Source organism: Kryptolebias marmoratus, linkage group LG1, assembly GCF_001649575.2.
Source record: "Kryptolebias marmoratus isolate JLee-2015 linkage group LG1, ASM164957v2, whole genome shotgun sequence".
Taxonomy (NCBI): Eukaryota; Metazoa; Chordata; class Actinopteri; order Cyprinodontiformes; family Rivulidae; genus Kryptolebias; species Kryptolebias marmoratus.
In genome coordinates this window covers 19,737,993-19,763,785 of record NC_051430.1, presented here as the reverse complement: position 1 = coordinate 19,763,785, position 25,793 = coordinate 19,737,993, and positions in this window count along the sequence as shown.

Below are 25,793 nucleotides of genomic sequence, written 5' to 3'. Positions count from 1 at the left end.
AAACGGAGCAACAGAACGAGAGCGGGAAAAGGAGAAAGGCTCTCAGAAAAACACAAAGGCTCTCATTAATGTCGGAACCTTCAAACCGACAAGAACCTCTGAATTTACGATCGTGTAGCAGCAAGGGCTTCATCTCTCTGACTAATGCGTAGCATCCTGTCAAGACACTCTCATGCAGCTAAAAATACTCATCACCTGCCAACGTGCAAAAGCACAGAGTGGGGGTTAATGCTTTACGTGAGCAGTAACAGTAAAAAGTTCATGAAATAAACTGACATTTAAGCATGTTGACATTTTACATAAATAACTTGTTTGTAGAACTACTTTGTCATTAAAATGTGCTACAATTATCAGATCTTTTTCCATCAGTTTGTAAGCATAGACCTGCGTGGTGTCACTCAACAGTCTGAAGATACTGTGTCCACAACCAGATAAAATGCACAACTTTCACTCTCTAAAAGGGTCAGAGTTTCAACGTTTCCATCACAGTGATTGCGGATTAGGATCCACTTTCTTCTCTTTCGTTTTGCATTTTATCTTGTGAGTAACATTGTTGTTAACATGGTGAAATCATCGAGTCCAGAGGGTGAGGGGTAAATTAATTCTTTTTGAGCTTTTGTGTGCAGTTTAATTGAGATGTGCAATTTAGTTCTGAAATCAAATGAGAAGATTTCCAAAAAGAAATATTTATGTAGGGAGAATAATTAAGAGAGAAAAATCTATTTCTAAGAGAATCCTAATATAGCCCTTGCCGCTGCCGTGCCTTGACTTGATCAACAGAGCTGCTGAAGTTGGAAAAAGTATCAAATGTACACATTCACCTACATTTCACTATAATTACGTCTTGGAATCTGGCAGGTGGAAATATCAAAGTTAACTTTCTCCTAAAGAAAATCTTAAGTTTTTGCTTTCTACTTTTCACTTCACAAGTCTCTTTCCACTGTTTTATTCTCTTTGATTTCCCTCATTTGTTTCCTTATTACAGTTTTATTTTCAGCCTGTTCTCCAGCTTTCATGTTGGCAAACAATTTTATTTTGACATCATTTTACACAGAAAAAATAATACTTTTTTACCTCTGTATGCAGTGTTCATGTACAGTGTAATGGCAAATACCAATTTTATGTAAATAATTATGCAGTAAAATAATTCACAGCATTGTAAAAAAAATTAAAAATGGGAAGAATTGTTATGAATGTTTTTTTTAAAATATAAGTTGTTTTAAGCATTCCTTTTTGGTCTAATCCTCAGTTGGACTAATTATTAGCTTATCAATCCTGTCAGAAATAAATAATTCCAAGTTGATGCTGTTCAAAGAGCTATCTAAAACAGGTAAGATTAGCCTTATTTGTTCTTAGCCTTTCCACAGAAACCTACGTCTAAAGATCTGAACTGTCTAAATAAAAATTGAATGTGTTGGTATTGCTACGCCTACAGCAAATGAGCAGGTGTCAAACCACATTTTCAGCTCTTTTGCATCATTTATTAAAGCACCATACTATAGCCATACATTCTTCTCCCACACAGCCGTCTGTTAACACAAAACATGTGCCATCTCAGTCGCAGATTTTGAAGGAGTAAGTGCCAAAACACAGCAGAGGGTACGCAACAGTGTTCTTAGTGTCTAATCTTGTTCTCAGGAAACAACTGCACCTCAACAGGAGAGAAGTGACTCATAACACAATTGGCCTTCCCATGTAGTAACGACACAAACATGCTGCACAGTGAGAGGAAAACAAAAGAAAACTCTGAATACAAAAACAAAAAAAGCTCCAAAACTAAGACTTTCACTTTTTCCAACGACTGCACACAACATGTCTCCTGGACTCTCCTGGCTTGGCAGTTGTTGGAACATGCTGCTTGGTCTTTTTGGTATTTTGGTTTGTTTTGTGAGTGTATGTGTGTGGGGGTGTCCGTGCAAGTTTTATTTAAAGTAAGGGCCCATATACACAATCCTTTTACATTTTATATTGGCTGAACTTGAGTAGATTGTATTTTAATTAAGCTTAAAGTTTGGCACCGAACAGATTTAAGTGCAGTTATACAAAAGATGCATTTGCATCAGCAAAATAAGGCCCTGAAAAAAGTAATACCTTGCAACTTAATTTTCAACAATGGGCTGACTTTATTCGTTCTAAAGTGTGTTCTGTGATGGTCTTGTTTGCCCTGAGGGGAGAGTACTGTGTAAAAATGTATCCACAGGAAACACAGAGGGGAAGGTAAGGAAAGAGCGTGGAATGAAAGATTTGATGCTGAAAGATGTAAGGCAGAGGAAGAGACGCACTGAGCAGATGGTAGTGCTCTCTCAGGTGTATGAAGACCTGCAGAGAAAGATCTGCTGCACAGACGGAAGAAGGCAAAGATGCAGGGAAAGGTGAAGAATGGGAGGGACTGAACAGCAATGGAAGGTTGTGAGAAAAGCAACAGACCATAGAAGGAATAAACTTTAAAAACACCTTGGAGGGAGAGCCGCGTCGAGGCCGGTGTTGAAGGAGAACGTGATCGGAAGAGAGGATAGAACGGAAGCTGGCTGTGGTAAGGGGACAGATGAAGGCATGGTGAGCAGGTTAGAAGTTGAGGTGAGAGTCAGCAGGATGCAAGGTGACCAAAGAGATGAAAGCCAGGGTTACAGGAAGAGAAAGTTTGAACTGCTAAGCTCAGCTCCAGGATTGAAAGACAGGATGACTGGAGAGGAAGGATGGGGGGGAGTAGATAAAAGAGGTTGTGTAAGTTTTAAGAAGCAAAGGCAAAGTAAAGATGGAGAGATGGTTGGACAGATGAAAGTAGGGCCTATACTTTCTAAGGTTATAGCAGAAAAAGTTTGAAGAGAGGATAATAAATACATTAAAAAAATGGAATCACCGAGAGGTTTTCCACTAAAGGTGTTAACAGTAATTCAGGGCTGCTGGTCAAGTCAGTTCTTAACTGGTTCTATAAGAAAAAAGACTTAATATTACACTAATTTGGACATTTAAAACAGTGTTCACAACATTTTAGAAATGATCACCATGACCCCAGGCCCTGACAGAAGTGTTTTTTGTTCAGGCCAAGCAAACCGCTGATGCTTCAGTAGCACAAGATTCGAGAGTTGGTGCTTGGGTGGAGGAAACAGAAAGAGCTGCTGCAAAGGATGAACCGACTCCAAACGAACACTGAAATCACCTTTGGGAGAGAACCTCCATCAAGAAACACCGCAGATGTTATTTGGCAACAGTGCATTTCAACACAAAGAAAAAGTTGGTAGAAAAGTCCTGAGTAAGTCTTTGGAATGCAAAGCTTCTCTAAAGCTAATTTTCCGGATATAAGTCTGAAACTTGTGGCATAAAGTGAGTTCGTTGCAGAACGACTCATTTTTGGGTCCAATACAGATGATGAAGAGAAATCAGTTAGCATGAAATGTTCCTGTATTGAGAAATTGTTTGTTCATTCAGAGTTAATTTGTCTCTCATCCCTGTTTTAGTAAATGAAATCATGTTAAGCCGTTTTGGGCCATGGTAGCTTGGTGGTCTATTCTGACAAAATTATGTTTCGCTAATGCCGCTTTCTGTGTTTCTTCCCATATGGATTAATCATTTAAGAGTAAATGACAAGACAGGCTAAAGTCAAGAACTGTGATCTGAGTGTAACAAGTGTAACGTTTCAGAAATGTTTAATCGTTTCAGATGTTTGCATCTGACAGTATCAATAAAGACACTAGTAACTGATAATTATAAGCAGTGTCAGTATTAATATAATCATTAGATCTCAAATTCATTATAGCAGAAGTCATTACATAAAATCCAATGTTTCTGCTCAGCTAAGAAATGCAACATACAGCCACTTGAAGAACCACAAGGCAATTTTACAAAACTCAGATTAAAACAGCTTTAAGTTGAAATGGCTTCTGAAAGTTAGACTTAAATTATCCTTATCAAAACCCAGACAATGCAAGAACTACACAAACACTTGCAATCACTTGTGCTCACCAGTTCGAATGTGCATTCTTCAAACGTTCATGCTTCTTCAGTCACCCTTGAAGTCATCTTATACACATAATGAACTTTTCAACGCAGCTGTCAGAAAATCACTTCACGTTGTAGAGATGAGGAAGAGAGGATACAGAGTTGAAGAGACAGATGAACAGAGCATTGCTGTCCTTTGTCTTTAATCTTCCTCTCTGATTTGAGTGTGTTTGATCAGAAAAAAACGACAACGTGACTGTTTTCTAGTCATCTCTGAACGCTTACATCCACAAGCGTTCACTTAACAACTGGACTTCCCAGCCAGACAAACACAAAACTCGTCCCACATAAAGGTTGTCTTAGTGTAATGGGACACGTTGATTGATTGATGCCTGGGAGAAGCTGTCCTCTCTTATTAACATCTTTAACACTTCAGGAATGTGTAAAAAGATATTTTCCCAGCAGCAGTGAGTGGGTCTGTTTGAACATCTTCAAATGAGTGTTTAGTGTGCTGTGTCGTACATAAGGCAGTTGACCTACTATTTTAAGTTTGATTTTTGAACCTCTACACTTACATTTGATCTACTTCAACCTGGACCAATTTAAAGCAGGACTCGGGATGACACCATTCCCGATCAAGGGATCAGTACTAAATGTCCTTGGCAGACTTACAAATGAGTAAATGTACGCATTTGAGATTTAAACTGCTAGTCAAGTATGCTTCTGCCACTTCCATAAAAGCACTGAGGCTAATTATTGTATTTTTATACGCAGTAAAAACTTGCTTCAGCAAGTACTTTCTGTCTAAATTTAGTTCTGAATGATTGCTGCAGAACTAAGACTTGCTCATGAAAGAGGAAAGTTGAGGGGCAGACACATACACACCCCACCAAACCAAAAGATTGAAAGTAGATGTAAAGATGCAATAAAGCTGCTGTACTGTGATCCTTTGCTATTGCTTGACATGTATTTGTCAAACAAACACATTTCATTAGGCCCTCAGAAAATTGTGCCAAATTGTGCAAAAAGCCTAAATAGGTCTTCTTTTAACCCTGGAGCCAGCCTGTACTCAAACAATTTCATTTAGGGGGCTTTTAATACCTCCTAAACTTTGTGGTGCAGCCATTTTGTCAAAATTTACAGATAAATTATCATTTTCTAAAGTGGACTTTTGGCTGGAGTTTCAACCTTGAAACATTTTCTTCATTTTCTTCATAAACAAACAAGAGTTGAATGCTGAGCACTAAAAGGATTTTCAGCAAACAGTCATAAATTTACCACACTTTGGTCATTTAAAGTTAGAACCCAATTGTATCTGATAAATGACTTACAAAGTACAAGATTAATTTGTCCTAAAAGTTTTTGAAGCAGCTGCATTTTACCAAACCAAGGTCAAACTTTTTGATTAGATTTCCTAAATATTAGCACACTGTGGATATCATTTCGTCTCAGGTGTCTTTATCATTGTTAAATTTCTACACTGAGCTGATTAAGCTTTCTTTGTTTATCTTTGTGGACAAATTAAGTAACTGAATGGCAAAATTCTGAACACAAACTCAAATTAGTATCAGAAAGGCTTGGCACAATTATTGTCTTCAGTCATATCACCAAAGGCATAGAACAGAGTGACATTTCAGCACTGGCTTTGTTGGAATAAACTTATTCAGTAACGAGAAAAATACACTTTATTTATTTATTTACAGTGCAAAAATGCAGTATGAATGATGATGAATGTGTGACTTTGCAGAAATTTGTTCAAGAAGCTGTGTTGTTAAAATTAATACAAACAGAACAGAACTAAAACTAAATAGCAAAACTGTATCTAAACAAACGAAAACATGTCAAATTATACACTAAAATTAACAAAACTGTAGCTAAAAGCTGAAAGAAACAAAAAAAGACAAAAATAGAGCAAGTATTGTATGCTGTAGTAGATTTCAGAGAATAGTGTTGTTGGTTCAATTGAACAGATCTCAATGTACTGAGAAAATTTTCTGCAAATAAGTCACAAATACTGAAAGTCAGCACACTATTCCCTATCCAAACAATTTGATATATGACTGATTAAAACAGAACAAATTACAAAGAATGTGTATTTACACGAACATCGTCTGCCACTCATTTATCTGAACAAAACAATGCACATTTTGATTTGCGCACGCAATTAACCGCCAAGTACAGATGGTCTGTCACTACTTTGTATGTAACAAATATTTGATGTGTTTGGTATTTGTAAGTAACAAATATGCAGCATGAGATATAGGACTTGACCATGAAACAGACCAATTTGCACAAAGCTCCGTGTAAAACTGTGGGAAAGAACACCCAACCCCCAGAAGCTGAAAAAGACCTTCCTTTCCATCCACACGTCAAATTTATATTGCTTTGACCTTTTCCCTCAGGTCCTCCCATTTCCCAGAGCACGCAGAGATTTGCTGAACTGCTGATGTCGGCACCACTTTGCTTTTTTTTTTTTTTTTATCCCTACACATTTGGATAAAGGGGTGATATGGTGGGTGGCAATATCTCCACCTGCATTTTCAGCTCTAATTCATACAAAAAGGACAAATGAATGGCAAACAAAAACACCCCCAAGGTGTTTGTTTCATAGTAAGCAAATGAAAAAGGGGGGCTGGGATTGTCTGCATTATTGGTTTGACAATTTGTGTTGTTATATTGAATGATTTTTGCTCTCAGTGAGGTTTTAAATCATGTAAATTTATGTGAATTCTTAATGATTATAAAAAAGACATCTTAGCACTGTAATAGGATTGTTTATCCTGAGTTGTTTGTAATTTTTAATCTTGTTATTATGAATTAAAATGATCAAGCAGTGACCTTAACCAACATTGTGCAATTATTTAGAGTTGGGTTTTTTTTAGTTAATAACTGGGTTTTAGGGCCAAGTGGGTTAATTTCTACCAACCCACACAACCGCAGCTGAGCAGCATCATTCTCAGCTGTACACCTGAAGGTCATCGGTGGTGTTCTAGTAATTAACATCACCAGCTGACACGCAGTCTAATGAGAAAAGTGGGCACAAAGATAATGAACAAACAACTGGAAGAGGCTGGGAATCTTTTTTAGATTTAAGGAAATATAAATAGATATAAATCTAGAAATTTTGAAGATTTCTTTTAAAAGTTGTCTTAAATAGAACAATTTAGATGCAGTAACTCAGTAACAGAATCACTCCCAACATTAAAGAAGATGGTAAGCATTATAAATAACTGCCTAAAATAAACATGGTGACTAACGCACTACAGGCCCACTGTAACAAACTTGCAGGCATCTTCCCCAGTTTGGCCGAGCTTACTCCCTCCTCACACCACAGTCGGTAGGGGCTCCCCGCTGACGGAGAGTATTCTAGCCCGGCTGTTTGGGACCCAGTCAACGATCTGGCCCGTGTCCAGGCTGCTCCATGCTTCACACCTGCCCACCTCTCCTGCATCCAACTTACTGATTCCCAGCTGTTCACTTAATATCTCATATATCACACACGCTGACATTCAGCATTTGTCAGAGACATTCATTGTTGCCTCATCTGCACTGTGAGTGGTCATAATGTTTGGGCTCACGTGTGTACTCGCAGCCTAAACTCTAAAATGACTTAAACCAAAAAGCTTACTCTTTGTTTTTAACTCAACTGCAGCGAAGAGGAGGACAAACCGGCTTGTCTGAATCAATTTATGTCAGAGATGACTGTTTCTCAGCGTCCTTTGATTCACTGTCCTCTTGTCGCACCCTCTGGGACAAGTTAGCACATTTGTGTGTGTGTGCGTGTCTATCTATGTGTTTATGTGCGACCTGAGGCAATTGCCAGCATCCATGACCAGATTCCACCACCTCCGAGTGCGACACATTAGCCAATAGCAGCTGAGGGCAAGGACACCATCTAAGGGTTACATAAAATGTGAGTGCGAGTTCCCCTTTTTCAACGCTTCATTGCATGTGCATTTTCACCACAGCATGCACAGACTTTACTGTATGTGTCAACGGTACATGACGCGAAAATCCACCTCCATTATGATGCAAACTCTTCCTCTGATGTAATGATCACTCAGCATCTTTGCTGGAGCTCACAACGCTGACAGTCACATCTGAAATCTGTGAGTGCCGTTTGATATCAGGATTTATTGCTCACGTTGCTAGCTAGGTCGTGTATTTATCTTGTTTTATTTATCTTTAATTAATGTCGCTTGTATCAGTCTCTAATGAAGATGAAATTAAACAGAAGCTTTGTCCTTCCGTTCACAGGGATGACTGAGTGCAGTCACATTGTCTCCCCGTGATTAAATATGAGAGAGTGTGAAGCTGCATTCAAACTGCCAAGACAGCAAAAAGTGGCTTTGTTCAATGTACACTAGGAAGGTAATTAGTTTACACCTTAAAGAGATAGTTAAACCTATTCAAGTGCGGTTTTGTAGAAATGTTATAAATAGTTAATATCTTATCTGTTGCAGATATCTCTGAACAGCCTCAGCTTGGAGAGAGAGTTTAATTCCTGCCAGATTGACAAGTTAATGGCCAAGACTGGTGTTGGCCATTAAAGTGGCAACAGTATCAACGGTTTTATTGCAAAAACTGTTTCAAACCTTTACACAGTGGTTCATTTTCATCCATCCATTTTCTTTACTTGCTTCTCCATTCCGGGTCATGGGGAGCTGGTCTCTTTCTCCAGCAGTCACTGTGTGAGAGGCGGAGGACACCCTGGACAGGTCCCAAGTCCATCACAGGGACACATAGAGACAAACGAGACAAGCAACCATTCACACTCTCACTCACACCGAGGGACAATTTAAGAGTTACCAGTTAACCTAACATGCATGTTTTTGGTCTGTGGGAGGAAACCAGGGTGTGGTCGATTTTGCTTTACACAAATACGCCAGTGAAAATTTCATGATATACCTACCAGAACTGCACCAGGTGGCACCACAAGTGCTGTAAATACCTGTAAAATTTGTGTGAAAGTTTATGGAAACTTTCACCCTGAAAGATTATGTAAACAAATTTTCCATTTCTATGGACAATAAAGTTTTATCTTATATTATAGTAGCTTTACGTGAACTGACATGTAATGTTTGAAAATGGAGTTGTTGTTAAGACACCACTAATTCACTTTGGTCTTGGCTTCAATTTGACTTGACTCCTCATTGTGGAGAAACTGAAACTATTTCTCCAAGCTCAGGTCATTCAAAGCCTTAGCTACAACAGGCCAGATATTTACTGTTTATAAAGCAATAAATACTAGATTAGGATATTATGTAGACGTGAAGCTTGTGTAGTCAAAGAAGAAATTCAAGCCAAACACTGGAAACTCAAGGAAGACTTATCTCCACTGAACTTGCAGTCATGCGTTGGAGTTTTTAACGAGCCTACAACTACCACTCCACTGATATTAATAATCCTCATTGTACTTGTTAAAACTGCTGGACTTTATTTTAAAAAGAGCCTGTTGGCTGACATTGACCACAGAGGACAAACAGGACTGCTTTTCCAGATGTATTCACCTTGAAATAAAAACATCTCAGCTGAACACCCTTCCAGGTTACTACGACCCAGAGCACATTCTGATAAAGACAGATTCCTGTGCACCACGCCAACATCACCTGCTTCACACAACCAGTCAGGCCTTACCCAGCTCAGAACACACACACACACTGAGAACAGGCATATGTACACAATAAGAATTAAATACAAAAAGAGGAAAAATTCACAGACTCACACAAACAAAATTACAGCAGAACACAGAACGTTCTCCTACCAGGTTTCAGTTACAGAGAAAACAGGATGACTGCAGTGTGAGAGTGTACGTAGCATAAACGTCTTGCAAGAATTGAATAGATCAAAGCAAGTAGGCACGCAGCACTACCTATTCTGATCTATTTTTATAATGAGTTGACTTGAAAATGCATGTACAGGGCGGCTCTAAGAGAAATGGGAACATAAAGAGGGAGAAATCCATGAAACAAGCTGCAGCAGAGGCGGCGAGCGGCGGATCAGGAAGAGGATATCCTGGGCAGGTTAACTGCGGCGTGCGGATGCACCGTAAAGAGATCTCGTCTTGGAAGCTTTACGGCTCCTGTGAGAGCAGCAGACAGAAAACAGCAGGAGGATTAAGTGTAAACTTTAGACCTTTCCTCTGCTCTCTGTCCTCTCAGCCGCTGCTTCTTCTTCTTCTTTATCATTTTCTGGCTTTTTTGTTTTTTAAAATCTTTTTTTTTCTTCCTCTTCACTCCTCACACTTTTTTTCCCCCTTTCAAGTCAACTACACATCAAATCTTGTCTCTTTAATAGTAAACTAGTGGGCTTGGTAGTATGTTCTGCTTAGAACTCATTCCATACAGACAATAAAGTATTTACTTAATCATAAAGTCTGAACAATCAGAAACAGGAGTAAGTTTTAGCTCAGCTCAGAGAGGCTTAATGACAGCAGTTAGTCAATCACAGCCCACACACACATCACACGATCAGGCCCTGAACCTGAACCCGCTTCCTTCAAGTTAGCATTAGTTTTGTTTCCCCAACACCAATATTTTGAACCTCTTGAACATGTGGGGTTTCAGAAATTGCAGGTTTCAAAACCAAAGAATTGATATGGATTAGTACAGGCTCCCTCAAGTTGCTTTCCTCTGTTTTTTTCATGAAATATTTACAAGATCCAGTGTGCAAGATTGAATTTACATAGCTCTTCACACCAACAGAAATACTCATTTTATTCTGATTACATTATAAGAAGCATAATCTCAGAACATAAATGATACACTGATGCAGTTTTCCGCATCAGTGATAAAACTTGTAACGCCGTTTCATTTCACATTATAGAAACACTCAAATGTTATAACTTGATAAATTGTAGATTAAGGTGTAAAATTAACTGCACTGTAAATACGAGCCATCTTTTTTTTCCCCTCCTCCTTTGATAGTGTGTTTACTTTTTTTTATTATTCATTTTACAGCGCACATTTATGCTTCGACACAATTCATTTTAAACCCTGAAATTAACCCTATAATAAAGGCAACTTTTTAATAATTTCTCTCCTATAAACTTGTCACCGTGCTGTATATAAAGGAAGCTTGTTACGCAATTACAATTTGAGCATGCAAATGTGAGGGTTAGCGAAACGTGGCTGAAAACTAAACGCTCCTAACAGACCTAATGAAGAAAAACTGTCGACTGTAGAACAGCCTTCAGGCCAAAGACAAAATGAAAACTCAAAGCTTTATGACATACACACCACATTTTTATAAGAACAGCTTGTCTTAGTGACTAACACATCACTTTTTGCAAACCATTAACCAGCTCCAATTAAAACATGAAGCAATATGTTGTTTTCCTCGCAAGAGTTTTGGACACTCCTTCATCAGCCTTCTGGGATGACACCTTTTGTCTGTTTCTGTGTCTTATCCCTGCGGTCATTCACATATGGTTTGCATCCTTCTAGGCTTCTCGTTGCTTACAAGATGCTAAAGAAACTTTCAAGCATTTGGAAACTAATGGTGAAATTATAAGTTCGTAAACTAATAACTGAAATGCTACTGACTGATCGTGCCCAAGACATCTCAGATATCTTCATCATTCTTTTGGAACGATGCAGTCCTCTCCCTCTGTTGGTCCTTCTGTTGCCTCGCGAGCTATTTAATGAAATTTGGAAACGCTGTAATTTAGAAATTTGTGTGTGTTTAAAAAAAAATTAGATGACTGCTGACACTTACCAAATAAAATAGTCCATAAAATTAAAAGCCAGTTGTTGTGGTGATCATAATACTACAGCAACAGAGGCTTTGTGGAACAGAATACCTTCACCGACTGGTACAAACTAATTATAAATGTAGATTTTAGTTTTTAGGACTTATTGATCTTCTGCTGTCCTGCCCATATGTTTTCTCTTTATACAATCATAAAAACTTTTAATGAAACCTCTGCTTTTGCACTCCCACTGTTTGCAAACATTCATCACTGAAGAAAAGAGAATGAAGTTTGGGAACATGCAACAACTGCACTGCAGCAAAAACAAACAAAAAATGGTTCAGATGTTTTCAAGTGGTGTTCTGAGGAATTGTTATCAGTAATCAATATCTTACCTGCAGAAGAAATCACTCAGTATTATCAGTTTGGAATATCAGGCACAGTTCCTAACCAGATGCCTGCCATTTTTAAACAACTTCATTTACAAAAATTTCATTGTGGTTCTTGCCAGTAATAATTTATAAGCCTTTACCCTGTCCTCTATCTTCTTCCAGAGGATGGTGCATTTTCTGCAATAAAATGGGGATTTTCATGTCCAAGTAGTCACAATTTTTTGTCTATTTAAAACAAAACTACAGAAAAAAATTAGGTCTGTCAGCGTTCCCACAGAAAATATGAAGATAAAAATTTAATGAGATTTCTTTAAAGCTGACATCCAGCTGGGAGACAATCACAACAATCTACACATCATCAGTTCTGACCAGCAGAGTTGAAACATTTCATATGAAACCTATATTACTGTTGGTAAGCCAGTATTATTTTTGCTTGTTGTAGTAAATGTTTAGGTCAAAACAAATCTTGCATGAAGTGAATTCCATATTTAGAAGAAAAGAAAAATAAAATGGTAGGCGTCTTCAAGGTTGTTACGACATTTGAAACATAACAGCATGCAGTCCAAAGCCATGAGAAGTCATCATTAACCTGTTTGTGTGTTTGTTTCGAACACAGCGATCATGAGCAGAATAATCTGTTTGGGGATTTACTCCACACAGCTCGTCTCTGCAGGGGTTTGAGGGTTGTACGGACACCCTGCAGCACCTACTGGTCACGGTGATGTAGGCGTTTTTAATTTACACCTTTTTTCTCCTGTATAGTCCAGTATGCATGAGAAAACTGGACACGTTAAAGAGAGGAGTGGGAATGACCAAAAGGAGACAAATATGAAATCATTTCAACTCTGTTTTATTCTAGGATGAAAAAAAGCATACAAGACAGTCACTGTTCCTCCCAGGAGTGGACATCCCAACAAGTTCACCCCAAGGTCACAGATCATACAATACTCAAGGAAACTGTAAAGCATCTTTTGCAGCTGAAGGGAATGGGTACCTCTGAGACTCCAATTTTAAGATAAACACCTCCGTGTATTACAGTATACTGGAGTTAAATGAGCCTCATTTGCCAGACAGCTAAAAGGCTAAGCAAAAGGACAATAATCCCGATAACAGCAGTGAAAGCAGTTCTCCAGATGAGCAAACTCTTTTATAGAAATCATCACACTTGCTGATGATCACTTAATCAACTGTCTGTGATGAGCAGCAGCTGGCTGCTACTTACCATCTTTAATCATATAAAATGGGTAAAGTTGGTGCTTAGTTTGTCACAATTTCTTCCTAAATGATGACATGGCCTTGGTTTTAATATGACATGGTTTTAACATACACCTGTTCCATAATTAGCAGCTCGAATGGCGGACTAAAATAATCCTTACAACAAAATATTTTGTTTTGAGGTACCAATAGCAATAATTTAGAAACTAACTATAGTTCAGTTTTCAACCCTCATTTTAAAAGGCAGCAACTAGTTTGTTATCTATTTGTGTGTTTGTGTGTCTGCCTGTAGGAGGCTGATGGAATGTGGCCTATTTACAGTATCAGAAGCTGAATTTAAAGCCAACTGGTCAGAGTGTCAAATGTCACATCCCCGGTCAGATCATTAAATGTGCCTGGTGCACAACACCACCTGCCTGGGGTTGGACGATGGGTGGTCCCACATCAGCTTTTATTACTGCAAATATTGTGTCACAGCTGGTTGGGATAGTCAAGGGCAGATCCCAGATCAGATCATTAATGCCTCCTGCAGAGCTACAGGGGGGAGAGGCAGAGGAGAAGTCAAGAAGGAGAAGCAGACTGTAAAAGAGTGCATCATGAAACTGTTTAGGGCGACGCGGCGGTACAGTGGTCAGCACAGTCGCCTCACTGCAAAATGGTCGCAGGATTGCCTCTTGGCCTTTCTGGGTGGAGTTTGTATGTTCTTCCCATGCATGCATGGATTTTCTCCAGGTACTCCAGACCAAAAACACGTTAGGTTATTTGGTAACTCTAAACTTTCACCAGGTGTGAGCGAGAGCTTAAATGATTGTTTGACTTGTTTGTCTCTATGTGGCCCTGTGACAGACTTGTGACCTGTCCAGGGTGTACTCCGCCCCCTGCCCCCTCTCACAATGACCACTGGAGATAACCCTAGCTCCCCAGCGATCTGGAAGGAAAAGAAAAAAATAAATAAATAAGAAGGGTAAAGAAAACAGATGAATGAATGAAACTGTTTAGCTCCTCTCGTCTCACCACTTCTAGCCTCCAGCACAGCGACTGATTACCTACATATTTACATGTGACCTGCAGGGGTATAAAATACTAGATTTTTAGTACCATCACAAGATACTTAAAGGAAAAGAACTACCAAACAAGAGCTGCACCTGATGGACACCATGGTGTCCTGTGTCGAGAAATTTCTGACAAGTTACCTCGAGCTGAACTGCTTAGGACTGTCACCTGTCAGCTTTGATGATTTGGAGAAAGGCTGTTTGAATGTGGATGTTGGGTGACTCCACTATGTCTCTTCTTAAAACCAGGGAGAGCTGACAGTTTCTGGATGTCCCCAAATGGAAGTTACCAAATTGGTACGAAATCAGACACATGTCCTTCCTGTTTGTCAGGCGTTTCAAAACATTGTAACAGTCTGGTTTGATGGGTAAAAGACCTGCTCGGTTATTATCACCACTCCCAAAAACATATTCAACTCGTCCTGCACAATGCTCCTCTCCAAAAACTCATTTCTCCCTGTACTCCTCAACTGTAACTCTGAATAAATTAATTCAAGAATGTAAAACACAAACAAAGGGAAGTTGTCTGTCAGGAAAACTTCACATGCAGTGCAATGATACATACTGATTCCATCCATATGAAGACGATTCCGTCTGCAGTGAAAAATAAATCACAGAAAAGTCAAGTCAAGTAAAATCACCTCTCATATCATGGAATAAAAAATAAATCTTTCAGTTTGATCATTTCTAAATTTGGCCACTGTTGTTACAGAGTAAGAATGTATACTTTCCGATAAATGCTGCACTAAAGAAAAAGTTTGTCCAAACCTTTATTCATTATTTATTCTTTCATCTTTGCATGACTGTGTTTGCTTACATGGCTTGGTTACCAAAAAAAAAACCCAGCCTTCTTCCAGACCTAATCACAATAAACAAACTCAGCCTTTTTACTGTATGTTTAAATTAGCCTTCTTCCACTCATTCTCCCCCGTGTTTAGGCTGTTATCCATCATTCATAGTTGATTTGCGTGACTGTAAACATGTGCTGTCACTGCTAAAAAAAAAAGCTGCATAGTGCTACATGTTCCAAGATAATTTACATGCCTGCCTGCCTGCCTGGAAAACCCTCAGTTGCCATTACTACACTCATGTCTGAGGGAAATCTAAACCTAAGAGTTGAATTTACAACTGGAAACAAAAGATACATGTTTTAGTGATCAGAGGGCTTCAATGAGTGTGTGGAAGTGTGAATGATGAAAATAAAGAGAACGTAAGGGAAAGAAAAAGGGGGTTGAGGAAGAGAGACACATCCATCTTCCCCATGCTCCCTGTGGTCTGGGGTACCTGTCCTGTTTCTGACATCAACAAAGCCAAGCCTTCTGGGTAGTAATCAATCAGTCACACTCCGACAAGCTGGCGGAACTGAATGGCCTGTGGTTGTGTGAATACAGGTGTGTGTGTGTGTTGGTGTAAGTATTCAAGTATGTGAGTGTGTGTGTTGGAGTGGAGGGGGCACATTAGCCAAGCTCGGAGATGAGCAGAAACAGGGAAAATGAAGTGTGGAGGATGGTGAGAAAGAAAGGCAAGTGAAAGTTGAGTGTGAAGAGAAAGAGATGAAAGAAAATGTGCTGCAAAAAAGTTCATACTCGGAAAATGAAAGGGGGAAAGAAAGAGTGAGAAATGGAAGTGAATAAAGAAGGCAGAGTAGATCAGACTGACATTGAAACATTTTCCAGATAAAAAGAAAATCACACACACACACCTTCAAGTAATTACCCCTCTATACAGTATCAGAGCGGTGAATAAAGTTTTAGTGGTTTACTTGAATCTTAAATTTTTCACTTTCATTCTACTGTAGGGAACAGATTTGTACTTCATTTTTTCTGCATTCCCTTATCTCCAAGTATCTACATGAGAAAAGTGATTTTTGGGTTATTACTTTTATTTATTTATTTATGCAATGAATTACTCTGGATTTCTGAACAGCAATAATTATCCAAGTACTAATAAAAGAAGTCAAATTACCGACGTATATTAAGTTAATAAAAGGTACAATAGACATGTACACAAATTGGACATAATTATTACAGACTACTATCATACAATAATTTTTTTTTAAATTGTATTATTTTTAGAAAGAAAAAGGAAGTGGCAGAGCTAACAGGCACTAGAAATGGCATTTTTTTAGAAATACACTTCATATAAAGTGTTGTAGGCGTTATACTATAGCAGATGTAACTTCAGGCTCCATTAAAAAGCATATCGTATAGCTACAACAAATACTGAGCTGTCTATATCATGTTCTTCCAGTGCAGTACAGAGTGTCATGGTTGAGCTTCATTAATGTAACATTAGTAGCAAGCTAGATGAAGTTCAACAGCATATTGATTTCTGTCAAAACAAGTTGTATCCGTTCATCTAAACAGAGTCAGCAACAACTGACTGTGTGTAGGCCTCTTGAAGTAGTAACCTACTTTCATCCATCCATCCTTGTTCTTGACCCACTTTGTCCTGTTATTGATTGGAGGGGAGGTATGGGAGCATGGAACAGCCTGAAGAAGTCACCAGTGGCATCTCATTTTCAAGGGAATATTTAAACCGTTACCCCCGCTGACTTTAAATTAAGGGCTAAATGGTTGTTTTAAATCTGTGAGTTGATGTAAGACTAGTTGATGGGATTAACCCTTTATTACGCAACCACGCAGCCAAGTAGATGACAAAATGAAGTTAAAATAAAATATACAATTGAGAAAGTAACTGAAAAGAGACGTTATGTATTTGTGTCAGTACAAACCATGTATAAAACTAACCAATATAATATGAAATTCTAACGGAAGAATGGAAGCAGTTAAAACCCACAGGAAAATTTGACTTTTTAAAATTAGATTTATTGCTAATGTTAACATATTTGACTTTGTCTTGGTCTTGAAGCAGTGCATGCTGGTCAGTAATCCGGTCCGATTTGCCAGCTCTGGAGAACATCACTTTTTTGTGTCATTAAAGTTTGTGAAATCGAGGCAGCTGTAGGAAGCAAAAGGAAAGATGCTGCAGCTGCTTTCCACACCTAAAACCGACCCTTGTGACACAACAACTCTGCCTGGACCGACTGAAAACTTCACTGACACACAACATGTGCTGCGGACATTTTAGTCTCAAATGGTGGATCTTTGATGGCTGTCTGAACTTTGACTTTAATAATGGATGGAAATTTAAACTTTGGGGAACACAATAAAAAAACATGATGATTTATTTGTTACAATAAGCAGCAATGTTTTGGATTTTAATGAGGAAAAAAGGCTTTTGGGGGTCATATTTTCTCCCCCTTTATCCCTCACTTATGTAATGGTTGCACAGTGTGGTTAAATACTGAAAAACAAATTCAGTGAATAACGCAGTAACTCCAGGGAACACAAAGCGAAATGGAAGAACATTTTTATTTGACAACGTCTTAATTTTATGAATGTTTTTTCCTGGCTTTAATTCATTCCCGTTTTAACTAGAATTGTTTGTTTTTACAAAATGTAGTTTAAATATCAGTCTCTGGATTGGGAGAGGAATGAAAGAAAACTGTAAAATATAAAAGTTTGATACAAGTTTTAGATTTAAAAGTTGATTTTTTTCATTAAACACTATCATTTAACATGTTTAAGTTCTCCTTAAAGACCCGAGTCATCTCCTTCCGGGATGTCAGGCCTCCAACCCTGCGCTCCACCATAAACTGACCATCATAAATCACTAAGGATGTCTATTGAATTAGCCCTCCAGCCAGATCAGATCTAGCACAATTGCCTAAATGCATTATGTTGATTAATCGGTTCTGGTTGCGATAATAAAGTAGCAAGCAGCACAGTTAGAGGAGATCTTTGTCTTTTTGTTGCTTTCTTTAGTCTTTCACAATAAATACATCTTCACAAATGAAGACGAAATGAAACTTTGTTTCCCTGTCTTTTTGTCACTGACAATCTCCCCCTCAGCTCTCATTTTTTTTTGATTGTGCTTCCAATCCTTATATGAGGGCTTCCAGTAAAAGCGCTTTCTACTTACCCCTTTCTATCTCATTATCTTTTCTCCATCTTCTGATGTATTGGCTTTTAGGAATGAAAAACTGTGCCGAGCCACCAAACTGCCCATTCTAATGATGAAAATCACATTGTTCCTCTGTCTTTTCGCAATCTCTTCATCAGTAAAAGCGACTCACATGCTGCCTGTGTTTAGAGGAACGCTATTGTGCTCTGAATAATGCTATAATTACCATGGAGTTTCCAGAGAAGAAAACCAACTCTTTTCTTCAGAAGAGACACGGTGAATTTGTGCCGAAAAGGAAAACTACTTGGATTTGTCAAAAACTACTGGAAAAAACCCTTAATATCAAAACTTTTCTGGGTTTTTTTCCCTTCCACTACTTTTGTCCAGTGGTTTCCAAAGTTGGAGTCTTAAGATCATTTCCAGAAATCACAAACAACAAAAGATGATTAATAGCACATTTTTCCAATAATTGTGTTCAAATATAAAAAAGTGATAAATTGATTTTAGAAATCTTTGGTTATGTTGCTGTTATTGCATTGACTTATTAGCAATATCTGTACACTTCAACCAGCAACAGCTGGGGTTACAAGTCTCTGCTGCCGTTACCTTGCGGGTCAGAAGCTAAAAAAGGTTTGGAAACCACTGCTTTAGCTCAATGCTTCTTAGATTACAACATCGCCATGTGCGTATTATAAACCAGAATTATTTTATATGAATGTTTCATCTGTTCAGAAACATACTACGTCCATCTCATTTATACCGAGTCATAGGTAGAAATGAAACTTGGTCATAAGGATGTTCCCTCAGAAAATTATGTGCGTGGATTTATAACCTGTGTGCACAGTTTAGTAAATCTGTGTACATAAATCTTCAATCTGTCCCCTCACTTTAGTTATTTGCATGCATGGATTTGCAAAAACATTGGTGTCCATATGCAGCAGATGAGTTCAGTTTTGTTTTCAGTGCGGCTGGGGAAACAAAAGTGAAATAAGGGTTCAGGAAATGTCTACAAATCAGACATTTATGAATTAGATATTTACTGGATCTCTCCTTTTACTATCATTCCTACAGTTAAATTTAAAAACATGCACATTTGTATAATTTTGGAGAATTTTGACAGCTCGTTCAGTTCAGAGTTGTTCTGGTTAAAATTAGGCTGTAGTTCAGCCTCGGCTTTTCTGCAGTGGACAGAGGGTGATGTTTGTAGGTTTTACAGTGGTCTGATGACTTGTTTAGAAGGGATCATGGAAGCAAGCATTTGTCCGACCTTTCAGTGCTCCTGAACCCAGTCGGTCATCGGTTTGTTGCTCTCAAACAGAATGGTGTCTGTTAGCAAATCCTTGCACACAGATTAAACTGAGGGAAGAAAGTTTGAGTCTGTGCACATGGTATCCCAAAATGAGGGAGCAGATTCTTTAATTTTATATCTATCCCTGACTCCTGGCAGGTTCTGTAAGTTTAACAGGTCTTAAATTGGTTGCACCAGTTGCTCAGCAGCTGCTCTTTCTCTTAAGCTTCATTTTTTTATTTATTTTTTTCTCTCAGCATTGATTGAACCACTTATAATTTTCCATTCAAGACCAAGAAACTGTGCAGAAGACCCTGGCTGCATTATTCCTTTTTTCTGAAATGTATTTATTGTGTCAGCGGTTGTGTATTGGACCCATGTTGGGTCCTGTATGCTACAGTGTTCATTGACTGTAGAAACAGCTTCCTTTGTGTTTCTAAACTTTTAATTCACACAAGTTAGCAGAGGGCATAATCTGTTTTGTCTTTTCCACAATTTTTTATGTCTATTATTTAAATTGAACTACTTTTAATGTATTTTAAAAGGGCAAATTATTTGTGAATTTCATCGAAGAAAAGCATTATACAAATAAACTTGACTTTGTCTACACATTTTGGGCCTCGTCTATTACAGTATCATTCATAATCATTTTATCAGAATAAATATTTCTTTGCACACATATGGAGCATGTCCCTTACAAATACTTTCTACAATCTGTTCATCTAGCAATCACTTGGCAGCCAAGCACTGAGGCTAAAATCCAACATTTTTCCAAAATATTAATCTCTCAGCTGACCCAGAGCTGCCATGCTGTTATACTAATGAGGACTGCGCGCCATGGCAGAACCGTAAGAAACAGACTCGTATCTGCACTGCCATCACAAACAGACCTCTCTCTGTCCATGTTTCACACAGAACTGATGCTGTTTGACTGATTATGCTCTTACCAAGGTTCTTTGGCAAGATACCAGAAGTATCTATTTGCTGAATTAAAGCTTTTAACAGAACCTCTTTCTTCACTGTATAAATGCAGCTCTTTCATATAATTATATTGGTCCCGTTTGCTTTTTTTCTCCTCAGAAATGCAAACCTTCCTCTCTTTCTATTAGGATTCTGCAACAAAGGATATACTCATATGAACATGAACAGAAATAATCTACAGTACAACAAAGAATTTGTGTTCTCGTATAAAACAATGAACAAAAGTGTGAAAATATGTTGGTTTTTCCAGTGAGTCGAAGCACAGAGTAGCTGTAGTTGGCTTGCAGAACAAACTCTGATGAACAAACTAGCATCACTTTGTTTTCTGACCCACTGGGATCTAAAATTCAGAGATTTAACCAAAGTTTTAGCAGGGGGAGATTTCAAACGCATGTTAAAAATACAATGCATGTTGTCAATTTGACAGATATTGAGCTCAGAATTGGTGTGGTAGTAGCTCAGCAGCACCCATAGAAACCAGACTTTGAGAACTACACATTGTCCAAGATCTTTGTTTAAATATTTGACAGTAACTGTTAAAATCAACACTGTTTGTCTATTAGCAAAATATCTCATGAACTAGTGGACAGATTGTAATGAAACAGCCAGAAAATAATCACTAGGTGTACATCTATGACACAGTAACAAAAATGATTGAACTTCAAGTCAGATTTACAGATTTTAAGTTTAAGTCTGATGTGGTTGTAGCTGAAAGTCACTGGCATCATAACTCCAAGCACCAACAAATCTTGCAAGATTTTGGAATATTGCATGAAATTGTGCATGATGTCATTTACAATATTTTACCAAAACAGCTGTAACCACCCCTTATAAGATCATTTTAAAGTTTGAAACTCTGGAATAAAGGCAGCGGGTGACATTCATTCCTTTGAAGAATATTGGGACTCATTTTTGTATTTATTCAAGTAAGCAGTTTTATCTGGATTGATTCAATAAGAGATATAGTCACACATGTTAATAATCAACATGGGTTATTTCTTCCTCAGACACCAACTCGAGCGAGTTGTGCCAAAACTCTAATTGGCATCTGTTTGTTGCTCATTTAAAAATTTTCCAAATTTAAATACCTCATTTTTTATTATTATTATTATTATTTTTCTTTTCCCAGATGAATCAAATTAAAATGCGTGCAGAAATTCAAACTGGGAACAAATAAAAGTACAAATAAAAAATACATAGTTTCTGCTTTTACTCTAAAAAAAGTTATCCTCTGTACAGTCATTTAGTTTTATGTATGAAGGCCAGTTTAATGAAGCTGAACTGTTTCAAACATTGCCACAAACAATCTGTGTCTCTCTCTCTCCCACACACACACACACACACACACACACACACACACACACACTTTATCACTCTGCACAAAAGTACCTTTTTAATATTTTTTCCCAAAACACAGCATCCTGCTGCTCTTACAAATTATTTGACATCATGGTTTGGGTTTTAAAAGTCTGCATCTTGGTTTAGCCTCTGCTCTCATTAACATGAAACCCAGCTGCATCCAGCTGCTGATTTTTGGAGAAAAGCATAAAATTCCTCACTGTGCTCAGGTTTTTTTTTTAATCAGGAAAAGAGACAGATATTTCCCTCAGGGGTTGGTGGGGACCAAAAACAGACCAGAGACTATTAGCCTTTCATTTACCAGATGACCAGAAGCTGACTCCATATGAATGCTAATGTTTGCTATCTGCTGGATGCTTAGAGAGACAAACATTAGATAATCAGCTCATTATATCAACTGAAACAGCCTTAATATGTCCAGCTTTGTGTTTATACATTATACCCACAAAAAAAGAAAAGAAAAAAGAAAATCACAGTTCAAATTTAGCATCAGACTAGACATTCATCATTAATGGAGTGTGTGTACACAGGTACACAGAAAAATTCTGCTTTAAATTTCTCCCAACCGCGATTGATGAAACAGAAACCTCATACTGCATTCATGTAACATTTCTCAGCCAAATCAACCGTGAATCCTTTAATGACAAAAAGTTGTGTTGCCATTAACAGGCACGGGAAAAACACTGATACACAAAGCTCGGATGTCACGCCGAAAAATAAATTACAGCGTAAATGCAGAGGGATGGAAGCTCAGAACTTCTAAAAGGTTGAGTTTAATAGCTGTACTTGAAAGAAGAAAAAAACAATTCTGAAATGAGTCATTGTGGAGAAGAAGGTGTGAGAACAGAAAATGAATAGTTTTCCTGAAAATGTTTTTACTGAAATGTTCGAGCTCTGAATTTAGGGGTTAACAAGATCTTGTGCTAGCCGTCTGTTAGCACTCAGTATGTGATGGGGGGGGACTCTCAGCTACTACCACATCAAATATTAGCTCAGTTTAAAAGACATTTTTGTGTTTGCTAAGGTTGATTACTCATGATGGCCATCTTGAATTGAAATGATTCCAAAAATTACATCCAATGATTACTTTGACAATTTAATTGAAATCTATTCAGTGGCTCATAAGATATTTTACTAACAGGCAAAAAAAAACACTAGCCTAAATGATCACTCGCTTTCCATGGTGGTGGACAGTAATAAATATGTTTGCAAGAATTGAACACAAGATGGTTTGTGATTAAACAGCTAAAGTTTGCATGAACGTTAGTTTGTTTTAATACTTTTGCCATTTTTAGTCTGTTAATTTATTTTAATTGAACCATGTGTTTGAAAGCAAAAGCCAGTATTTATCTCCATTTCGACATCAGTTTGAAAAAAATAAATAAATAGATAAATGTGTGGCAGAGCATCAGTTTTGAATACAGCGTGTTTAAAATGAGAAACATTTCAAACAGAAACACCATCTGCCAAAACTCGAGGTTTGGAGTGTGTTGTGTTGTGACAATACTGTGAATTATGTAGCAGCTCGTGTCAGCACTTCTAGCTTCATTATTGCTGTCACCGAGGCAGAGTATCTTTATTTTGACTGCTATAAATCAATTAAATTATCAGAAGGGGTGAAATTAAAACCACATCATTCAAACTGTTTGGATGACAAATAATTAAATTAATTTGACCTTCAATCTGTTTGGTGCCTTCAAGGCCTTTACTCTCTTTTTGTCCATCAGTCTCAGAAAAGAAGAATCAAATGGACTCACTTGACATATCAAGTTTATGTTGCTTTGCATTTTATTTGTATTTAGCCGCAAGCTTAAAAGGGGTAATGTAAAGTGTTTTGAAACCAACAAATCATAGTCATAAAAGGTGCTTGTTTTCAGAGTCTGGCAATTTTAAAGAATTTTCTTTTTTTTAAATTAATAATAAAAGATCAAAAAACTCTTCAGCATTTTCCATGATCACTCAGAAGTGTGACATATCCAGTGCCAAACACAGGAACTCCAACAACGCAAAAACAGATAGTGTGGGGGTGAAATGGTTCAGTTTGTTGCAATTAATTGTGTAAACAGACCCAAAACTCCTACAGCTGAGTCATTCTTCAGCTTCTAAAAGAACAAGAAAGTGATGGATGTGGTTAGTTTAGGTCCTGGTGAAAATAACATCCCAAAGTCTGGAGACTGACTGTGCAGCTAATGGTTTGAAGAGAACCACCTGAAATACAAACCGTCAACAGAAGAACCACTGCCTGTTGGAGCGGCACAGGCCGCCTCTCGCTGGCCAATGGTAAGCTTCTTGAAGACAGTGTGACATCATTGTAAAGCTTGGGGATTCCCTCTGTGAAATGTGGGAGTCGAGATCCCGACAGCATCATTCCAGACCAAAAAGAAAAAAAATAAAAATAAAACGTGTTTTCAAACTGGTACTTTTAAAACTTGCTTCTTCTTCTGCTGCTTCCATTTTCTCTTATAAACACAGCAACAGTAACTTCTTCAGTGTCTGACAGCGGTCTGCCACAGCTGGCCCCACCTCCTTCTACAACACCACCCAATCAGGTAACACCGTCCACACAACCACCCCACTTTGGGATTTTGACACAAAACCTCTAAAAACGAGTCTAACAATTAAACTCAGAGAAATGGACCACTGGACTGTTTAACTAAAAGAAAAACATGAAAACTCATTTTTTAATATTTTCTTTCATTTCTCCTTTAAGAGAACACTGAACAGAAAAACAATTTAACAAGAAGACTGACAGAGAAATCTGATCCCTCTTCAGAGATCCTGCATGTGATACATAAATGTACAAACTTTGTCCACAGAATATTTTCTCTACATCCACTGTTTTCGCCCCCTCACAATTTCAGAAACTAAAGTACCTTCATTTCATTTACTCGTATCCAACCCCTGTACAGTACCTTTAACCTCACTGCTCCCTCAAACTTTTACTCATACTCACTTCTTTCCTTAAACCCCTTCTCATCCTGTGAGCTGACGTCAAGCAGAACATCCGCTCTCTCACTGAGCTCTGACGCACGCTAACCTCTCTGCTGTTTATCATTAATTAATCAGATTACTCTCCCACCTGTTTTTCGACATTTCTATTATTCAAACTCTCCTCTGAGCATCCCTCAGCAAAAACCACAACTGTTGTTTTGATTTGGAGAGTGAACTAAAATGAACCAAGTTTATCAGTGAACACTTCCATCTGTCATCTATCCCACTTCAAAGAGTCTGAAACGAGCTTTTTATCTGGATGCAAGAAGAAAGTTGGGTTGAACAGGATGAAAAAATAAATCAACAAACACTTAACTTTTGGGGAAAAAAAGCCCCCAAAATAAGGGGTCTGATTACTGCCTATCGCCGAAGGCAAAAACGAGGGGATGTTTTTGCCCATATCTGTGTGTGTTCGTCTCTAGTGTTAAAATATCTCATCACTGGATGGATTTTAATGAAGCTTTCAGAAAGTAATTATTGGGTATAAACGTACAACTGATTAACTCTTGGATTCAACCCAGCTCAAAATAGTCACCACAGATGATCAATCTAAGCAAATGTAAAAACTGCTGTAATTTTACCACATTTGCCAATATTGAATTAAAGTTTGATGCAGTAATAACAGAGTTGTGCTCCGACTGCTAATAGAGCCCATAACATCGTTTACAAGGTTTGACCAAAACTATAACTCAGTCCATCCTCAACATAAGATGATCTGAGTTTATTCTGGCGTAAAAGGCAGCAAACAAGGAATGCTAGGTCTTTTATTTTTTGTAGCATTTCCTACAAATTAAAGATTTGCATTAGTAAAACAGACAATACTGCAGCTCAGCTTGAGTCAAAGGAGGAAATGATTAAGATGTGCTAATAAGGATGCAGCCCCCACCCTTCATCTCTGTCACATTACAAACCTGCTACAA